Below are 9,673 nucleotides of genomic sequence, written 5' to 3'. Positions count from 1 at the left end.
TGGTGAACAAATATAAAAATAATTACACTGTATAAGTATCATTTTCTTTTATATCGATTTTTGAGTATCTGCAATGGGCTAAGAACCCACCACTGGAACTGATGAAGTTGTTTGATAAAAATATACCATTTTTGTGATCACTTATATATACATTTTATAAAGGTTTATCTGATAGTTTTCAAAATGCTTTGTGAGGGCTGCAGTTGTAGCTCAGTGGTAGAGTATTTGCCTAGCATGTGTGAGGCACTGGGTTTGATCCCTAGCAATACAAAAAAAAAATAATTAATAAAACAAAAGTATTAAAGAATGCTTTGTGAATACACATGTCATTAAAATAAAAGCAACAACCTGTCAAAACATGATCACATAGAAAAGTTACTCTGAAAATAGTTTAGAATTACATGGACTTCTGTCACACAAACAAAATCATGTTCAACAAAAATATAATTATAATTATCAATTAGTGATGTTACCTATAATATTTAACATACAAATCAACATTCTAGAATAAAAAATCTTAAGCATTGACATGTTTTGACATATCTCAGTAAATTTTAAGTTATTGAATCCAAAGATAGCATCAACTGTGACTCCCATTCTTTTATTTATTTATAAGAAAAAGAAAACACTTCTATTTAAAATCTGGTATACCAGGGAGTTTAAGATACTTCACACATTAAGGCATTTTGAATGTGAAAAACATCCATGCTGTTTCAGTGATTATAAATGACATCTATCTGTATAAAATATTCTAAGAAAATATCAATGTCTAGAGAGATTTGATGGAATTTATTTATGCTAGGAAAAATACTCCACTACAATCACTTGTTTTAAACTCTTCTCTTTTTAGAAAATAGTTTTTATTTATGTACATATAAAACCCACGTTGACTTTTAATGAACATCAATTATACTTCAATTTTTCATATCACTTATGAAGGAAAATAATTTAAACTTCTTTACAGAACTGCCAATTGCAATTTATCTTTGTTCTTTCAGTGAGGAGAGGTTTATAAATCAGCAAGTTGAGCCTTTACTAAATGACAAAGAAACACAATTACAAATGAATGATACAATCTAATATTTTCCCTCAAACATACAAATTTATTGTAGTTTTAGTAGGGAAGTTTCCAAAGAATTGTGAAAGGACATTTCTTTTTATGTATCTAATTTGATATTATTGGGAGGACTCCCAAGATTATAAAAATTGTGATGGAAAATAAATATTCAATCGTTTTAAATTTTCAAAAATTAGAAATTTTCACATTATTAAAATCATTTAAAAACAATAGTAGTTTAAATATTATATTAGATGCCTGAAAATATACATATGATTGAGTATTTTTCCAGCTTCCTAAAGCATACAATTGCATTATACTGTCAAAAGGAGGCTACCTATTTTATCAAAAGCTGGCTTAGGGTTCTATCTGTGTGATCTTGAACAATATCTGTCCTTTGGGAATCCACTGCCTTAACCGTGAGGCATATGTTCATATATACTGATTTTTTAAATTAAAAATCTACATGAAGGCCTAAATACAGTACCTAAAGTAGTTAACTGTTTATTTAAAAAAAACAGTTATAAAATGAGCTTGCATTATTTCACAAGGAAACAAGGTGAGAGATAATTTAGCAAAGAGTAACACAATAGCAACTAACTTTTCCAAAGCATTTTTAAAGCAAAGAAAGTTCAGCCTCTTTCAATATACTCTTACAGAAATTACCTGCCACTTTTAAGTCTATATTATAAATTTACAACTGAATGGAGCTATGTACATATAATTTATCAGTTCACCTACTTGGTGCTACTAAGCCAAGAGCAATTGTGTCCCTCCAGGTCCATGTAATGTGGGGGACACTTTTAATTGTCAAGAACTGGTGTATATAAACCAGGAACACTGCTAAACTTTCTAAGATGCATAAGAAATCTCTCAAATCAATGAAACAACTAGCCCAAAAATCCTAATCATGCTATGGTTGATAAGCATTGCCCTTCATGTTTCTTATACAGCCATTATGCCATTTAAAGTGTGAATTTTAATGAATGTAATAAAAAAAACATGCTTGAAAGGGTAAAAACATATCTATCAGGTTTGCTTCTTATCAGGAAAAATTTTTTTTTAAAAGCGTGTTTTTTACAGAAGTAGACTCTTTGTGTGATGCTACCTGCCTGTCAGTGACCAGATTTTAGATTATGAGGCATTTAATTATTTGTCTGTTCGTTGCAAAATCAAGTTTTGAACCAAATTTGTCTCATTACCCATTCTGAAAGAGAAGAAAAGAAAATAACATTTGCCATAGACTTAAGGATCTATTATTAAGGATCTATTATCTATCATTAAGAATCAAGTTCTTGGGGCTGGGGATGTGGCTCAAGCGGTAGCGTGCTCACCTGGCATGCGTGCGGCCCAGGTTCGATCCTCAGCACCACACACCAACAAAGATGTTGTGTCCGCCGAGAACTAAAAAAATATATAAATATTAAAAATTCTCTCTCTCTCTCTCCTCTCTCACTCTCTCTTTTGAAAAAAAAAAGAATCAAGTTCTTAATCTAAGTCAAGAACTTCTGTATATAAATTTAAGAATGTACATTTTTGTAATATGTTAAATGGCTTGTAACTCTCTTCCCCTGAAGAATATTCAAATATCTATGCCAGATTGAAATCTATGGTGAGACAGGCTGCCTTGCTAGGCTAGGCCTTCTACATATTGAGCAGTTTACTGAATACTATATATGTCAAGCTAATTTGCTAGACTATCTACTTCTAAAAGCTCTTGAATATCTTTTGTGGTTGAAGAATAATCAATTACTTACTCAATTCAATTCAACAAATATTTATTAAGTATTTACTCATTCTTGTTTTATCTCCCCTTATGGGCTGCTATCCGTAAGAGCAGCTGAGGAAGCAAAATGACTTCCATTTATTAAAGACTTTTATTTTAAATATACTTAAGTGCAGTTCGAAGCTCTTCAACTGCTCTTACCAAATCCTCAGAGGCTCCATTGTGGAGCAAATTCATGTTCCTTCATACAGAAACAAGAGTAATGTGTTCCTTTTTAATTCTGTCAAGAAAGTATCAGTTTTATAATGAGGGAAGGGATGTGTAGAGTAGTATCTAAAAATGAGTCATCATACATTACTATTAGTATGTAAACTCATTTATATATTCATAATATGATAGTGAATAACATGGATTTACATTTCAAAATATCACAGTGTTAAGTATTTATACTGCATTTTTAAAATAAAAATGTATATTTTATTTATTATATTTTATTTGTTCCTGGTTTACATAATTCAGAAGCCTACTAAATGTTTTGGGACACACATGCTTCCATTTCCATTAAGGACCAACACATTTGTTTTCTTTTTTATTCGTGAATAGCAGAAAGACTAGTTCTTGCCAATCTTAAAATAAATATTCTTTATTTGGATCAATATATAGATGATTCCTTCCAAGAACATTAGTCACAGTACTGCTGGGAACTGACTCCAGATTTATCCCAACCAAAAAAAAGAATGGGCATCTTCTTTAGAGAACACTTGTAGTCACTATTTTTCTACCTTGGGACTCTGAAGACAGCCGCATTGTGTTCTCCTAGGAATGTAAAAAATAATACTCTGTCGTCTGTCTTAGAGCCAGGATCATGTTTGTTTCACAGGAAGCTTACTGCATTAGTACTTTATAAGGTTTTTGTTTTTTTAAAAATCAACTCTGTCAGAGAATACTACTGAAGATACCTCAGATACAGATTCTTTGCCTTAGTTTAAGCAAAGCCAGCCTTAACCTTTTTAGGCAATGCTATGTTCTGAATGGAGCTCATCCTTCCAGCATGAAGGACTGAGATCATAGATGTTTATGATCTATGAGAGAGAGAGAGAGAGATACACACTCATATATTATATGTATAAATCTCCTCATAAATGTATACTCATGTCTGTATATATATATATATATATATATATATATATATATACACACTCATCATACATAAAAATAAGAGGTTTTTTCTATTATAAACAGTACCTCTATTGACTACAAAATAAACCTCATTTTCTGCAGTATGGCATTAAAAGCTCTTTCCAGTTTGAATTCAACCAACTTCTTCAGGTGATTTGCCTTTTGGATGCTTATGAGGAATTCATTTATGTTGTTCTTTAGAGCTAGGTCTATTTTATACTACATTCTTTACCCTTGTGCCTCAAATTCTTTTTGGAAAATCTTATTTTCCTAAAGTACAGAAACATGTTTTGTTCATTTTAGTATCAACTACAGTGACAAAACACAATAACATGTACGCAGGAGAAATTTTGGAAGTGTTTTTGAAGAACTGGAATATAACCAGAATGAAATAAAGCTAGTGTGCATATTTTTAGACCAAAAATAAAAATAGAGACATAAAATACTGGGTTATGTCACAGCCCTGAAGGTAAACAGAAGTCAAGGATGTTGGCACTATACTGTTTACCAAAGTATTGTTGACTTCTGCATTTTTTTTTCTGCACAACACTAGGCTTCATAACAGTTAGGAAACATGCTCACAAATCTACTGCTACTTTTATATCAAATGTAAAAATCTCTCAGTCAAACATCCACATTTCTTCCCCAACTTGCACACTGTTTCTCAGACATCTTAAACCACTTTCATCCCTTGGCTTCTATAACAATTTATTTTCTCTGCTCACTCCTTGATTCTTTGATCCCCTACTTACTGTTTTGTGTATATCCTGTCATTTAAACACATAATCATCTATTTTTATTCTTTATCCTCATATCATTTTTCACATAACATGACATTTTAACATATCTGTTTCTTTGTATGAAAATAGCTCAGCTTTCACTGTTTTATAAAATTCTGTTCTCACTAAATAAATGCTATAAAATTACATTAAGTTTCATTGTTCTTTTACTATATCACCACTCCTACAATAACAGGAAAAATACCTCATTTATGATTTTGAAATTGTAGTCTTCAGTTCGGGCCCCATATCATAGAATTCACAATCTTCAGGTTTAAGTATTTATACCAAAGCAATAAATATTGTTTCTTTCATCATAACTTTATATATAGCTTACATTTATAGGGAATAGTACTATTTATGAAGACATTGAGTTATTATCTCAGAATGTAAACATACAAAATGGCCATTAAATAAAATTGTTTTGTTACAGAAAGAGTTTTCTGAACCATGGGTGGAATGGAGCTACTTGTTAGCAGGTTAGAAAGTATCTTCGGCGTGGAAATCACTGTGCATCTGGTTTTGCCCAGCACCCAGCTTCAAAACACATTGAAATAGAACAGGTTGCTTATTTTTTCCTTTGTGAAATCTTTAAATAAATTTGGAGAAGATATTATCTCATCATGCTTTCTTTTAGAATAATGATTCAGGACTTCAGTTACAAACAAGAACAACAGAAACTATTACACAAACATGCTCTATTTTTATTTTCATTGGTATTAACAATCATGCAGCATTCATTTTTTAGAAGTGATTTTTTTTTGTGGAAAATAAAAGTATGTTTATGGTACAGTAAATGAACCTCAGATGCATAACCACACTTGACAGATTTTAGCCTCTAATGCCTAAATCCTTCTTCAACATCACTGATGTAATCTCTGAAAATCTAAGTATTAATTTGAGAGTATCATTTTGTTTACATCATCTGACAAGAGGATTCAGAGCGCATCTTATGTAAATTGCAATTATACATAGAACACTTTTTAGAGCCATCTTTATATTACACTTTACATAATTTAATTGTATTCACTTGCTTTTTCTTTTGAATGGGAATGAAGGATACAGTCTAAACACAAGACACTAAAATTAAAATAACACGATGTGAATTCTAAATAGTAATATGATATTGTAAGAGTTATCGGGCAAAGGTATTTCTCCACTGAGGACTGAAAATGAGAATTTTTCCAAAAAACTACATTATTAGAATTTTAAAGCACATAATTATCTGTCATTCTAAAATGTGTTTTATTTGAAATAACTTTAGATGTGCAAAAAAAGTGAAAAAATATACATGATACCATATACTTTTCATCCAGTTTCTCCTAAAGTAAGCTTCTCATGTAATGATATTAATTATATATTCTTGGAATACAGGTGATATAAAATGATGCATTTAGTTGCCATATGTCCTTAGTTTCTTTCAAATTGTAATTCCTTGTCCTGGATTATAATATATAATGTGTATTATATATTATTATTAATTCTGTATAAAGTAGGATGCCCCTAGATTTGGGTTTGTCTGATGTTTCTATTACACTGGGATATCAACTGTCCAGAAGAATACCACAAAAAAGAAATGACTTTCTCATTATAACATTTAACATATCATGGGATTCAATGCCACATGACCTTACCGGTTAACTGAAATGATTGAGTTAAGAGAGCATGTGCCAGTCTCTCATATGTAAGGCTATTTAACTTTCCTTTTCCAGACTTTACTAGAAATGAGTCACCAATGCAGCGCTCACTGAAAAGGGGAGGAATTAAACTCCTTCTTCTGGAGGATGAGTAGCAAAGAATTGTGGATGTTTAATAAAGCAGAGAATAATTAATAAGATTTTTAAGAAGATCGGTACAATTATACAAATATACTGTTTTTCTTGATAGATTTACTACAAATTTGCATTTAATTTACCCATTTTAATTTACCTGTTATGTTCCAGGAATATTAATATGTATCTGTAAATTATTACGTAAGATGTATATGTTTTTTGGGCTGGGGATGTGGCTCAAGAGGTAGCGCACTTGCCTGGCATGTGTGTGGCCCATGTTCGATCCTCAGCACCACATACAAACAAAGATGTTGTGTCTGCTGAAAACTAAAAAAATAAATATTAAAAAAACTTCTCTCTCTCTCTCTCTCTCTCTCTTTCTCTCTCTTTAAAAAAAGATGTATATGTTTAATGTTACATTCTTAAATTTATGACAAAATTTAATGTAAATAACATTAAAGGTGTATATGTATATATGTGTATATTATTTTAATTCTTCTCTTAGTCCTATCAATTTATATTCCCTCATTGCCATCTGTCCTACTCAATTCTTGTGTGTTAATCAAGGAAAATATTTTATACATATATCTGCCGCAGTCTGTCTGGGCACAAAATAACCGAGCCACCACGAAAGCCTTGTAGATTCAAACAGCAACTCTTTATTCGCAAACTCTCACCGACACTCTACCCCCACATTCTGGGAAAAATACACTCCCTCCACCAGGCTCTGCATACCAATTCTCTCAGAACTCAACAGGAACTCAAGGAGCGGGTGCCTGAGGCAGCAGGATACGCCCTATTCCCAGCAGGATCCACCCTAAACCTGGAGCCACCCTAATCCCTGAGCAGGGTTACCTTTCAATTCAAAACTCTCAAACATGCATGCAATGTCACTGCAAATGACCTGGGTCCAAGGCAAGCCCATTTCCACAATGGAGAGTCCTCTCTCTAAGCAACATTGGGTAGGCTGACAAGGAAATTGCCATGCGCCATTCCTACTTGGCTATGGCTCTCAGCATATATCCATACAGTAAATGCTCTGAAAATGTTTGGGGGATTATACAAATGAATAAAATTGTGAAAAAATCTCAAATGAATGAGGCAGGTCTTAGAAAATTGATCGAATTAACATTCTGTGAAATAAATACTAAACATCAGTACTAGAATAGCTAGTTAGTTATTTTACAGTCAAAATAAAAAAAAATTTCATGTGTATTATACATACATATTTTCCTACCATATAGTGGCAATTTGTAAGCTCACATAGAAAAAAATCTACTCAAAAGCAATCTTCTAAAGATTTCATTATATAGACTTAAAAAAGATAACCATTTAAATATTTCCTACAACTCAAAATTTATTAAAAGAAACTATCCTGCTAGTACAATTTTAGAAGTTGTATATTCATAAAAGTTAAAAGAGAGATTATGTGAAAAAGTTTTTGTATTATCAATATATTTGTGTTAAAAAAGTAACTCATATATTCCAAATTCAAAATAGAAACTGGAAAAAATTCTCACAGATTTGTACATCTGTTTTCCCTGTTTATTCCTTGGAAGCACCATTCAGAATGGCAAGAATGTGATATAAACCATGTCATTTACTGCAGAATTTAGGGTCATCGGAAAAGCAGCAAAACACAGGGGAAAACTGCAAAGAACAAAGGTGAGCATTCAACAGGGTTTGAAATGTCTAGAAAAGGCCTCCACACACCCATGCTGCTTCCTGCTATACTGTGTTTTCAAATAGTACACATACACATTAGGAAGAATGAGAGGATTATCAGAGGAAGTAAAACCATATTGATTTCCTTTTATAGAGTCATGGATGAATGTAGTATATTTGATGTGTCAAAATTAGTAAAATCTTTTTTTTCAAAAGTATGCTTTTATGTTCTATTTTTATTAGTCAAGAGAAAAATTCCCAGTATGAAAAGTAAAATAGCTGCTAGGTTTCTTTTGTGGAAGTAAAGTGATTGCAGTTTTTATTATTCCTAGGCAACTTGCGGAAGTAAATTGGTTATCTAAAGATTAAGTAGACTCATGGATTTTCAGTTTTTCATCACTTATGAATTATTTAAAAAAATATGATTCATTTAAATATTTAAAACTACTAAATATTGCAAATTTGTCTGTTTCAATAATAGTCTATTGAAAAAGACACTGTAGTACATTTGAATTTCTGAGATTAAACATATGCAAAATAAACATATTTTTTTTCAGATTTCTAGCATACTTTTATCCAATGCCTCTGAAGTTATAAAAGTGTGCAGTATGTGGGGCTATATTGTCAGTACTTCTAAATTTATCTGATTTCTCAATTTGTAAAATAATTACAGCATAATGCTGTACATTAGGGAATTAATGGCTTAAAAATGTTCCAAAAAGATAAAGAACAGAATTCACAAAATATTTTAATAGAATCAAGATTATTCCCAAATAAGTAAATGTTTAAATTCCTTATTACCTAAATCTCAAAAATAATCAATTGTGGAAATTCAAGAAAATACATAAGTATTTTTCAAGTCACATTTGGTTGGGCATTCTAAGCAAATAGTTTAATTTAAACCCTGAAATATTAATTAGCCAAAGTACATACATCTACTGTTTAATCAGTATATATGAAAAAAACTTGCTCTCCCTATTTATTTGTGAAAGTAATTTATGTTTGTTATCATCTCAGATTGCATCAAACTATATATATTGCAGGCTTATTTCTGTACATTGCTATAGATTATTTGTGTCCCTAATATTAAATAATCAAGAGCAAGTATGAAGCATATTGCATGTTTAGTATATAAAATTCTACATTTTAGGACTTTTCTACTAAATTCAATAATCAAATTATCTGTCTTTCCTGCCTCTACATTTCTTTTGTGTGGTCTATTTCATCCATGGAAGAATAAGTATAGTACACTAAAATTTCATATGATGATTATGTTTTTTTCTGTTTCTATTAGAAGACAGTATAATATACATATGACAGTATTATATGAAATTTAAAAGACTTGATCTTCTTTCCACTTTTATGGTAAGCACAATTTTTGCTTTAGGTAACTTTGGTACTATGGTTTCTTTTTCCATTCACTTCTTAATGAGCATCCTTGGTGGGTTTATATTTTGGCTACTGTAAATAGTGCTGCAATTAATACAGGAGGGCA

The sequence above is a fragment of the Urocitellus parryii genome, chromosome 11, assembly GCF_045843805.1.
Source record: "Urocitellus parryii isolate mUroPar1 chromosome 11, mUroPar1.hap1, whole genome shotgun sequence".
Taxonomy (NCBI): Eukaryota; Metazoa; Chordata; class Mammalia; order Rodentia; family Sciuridae; genus Urocitellus; species Urocitellus parryii.
Note: the sequence above shows the minus strand (reverse complement) of the source record.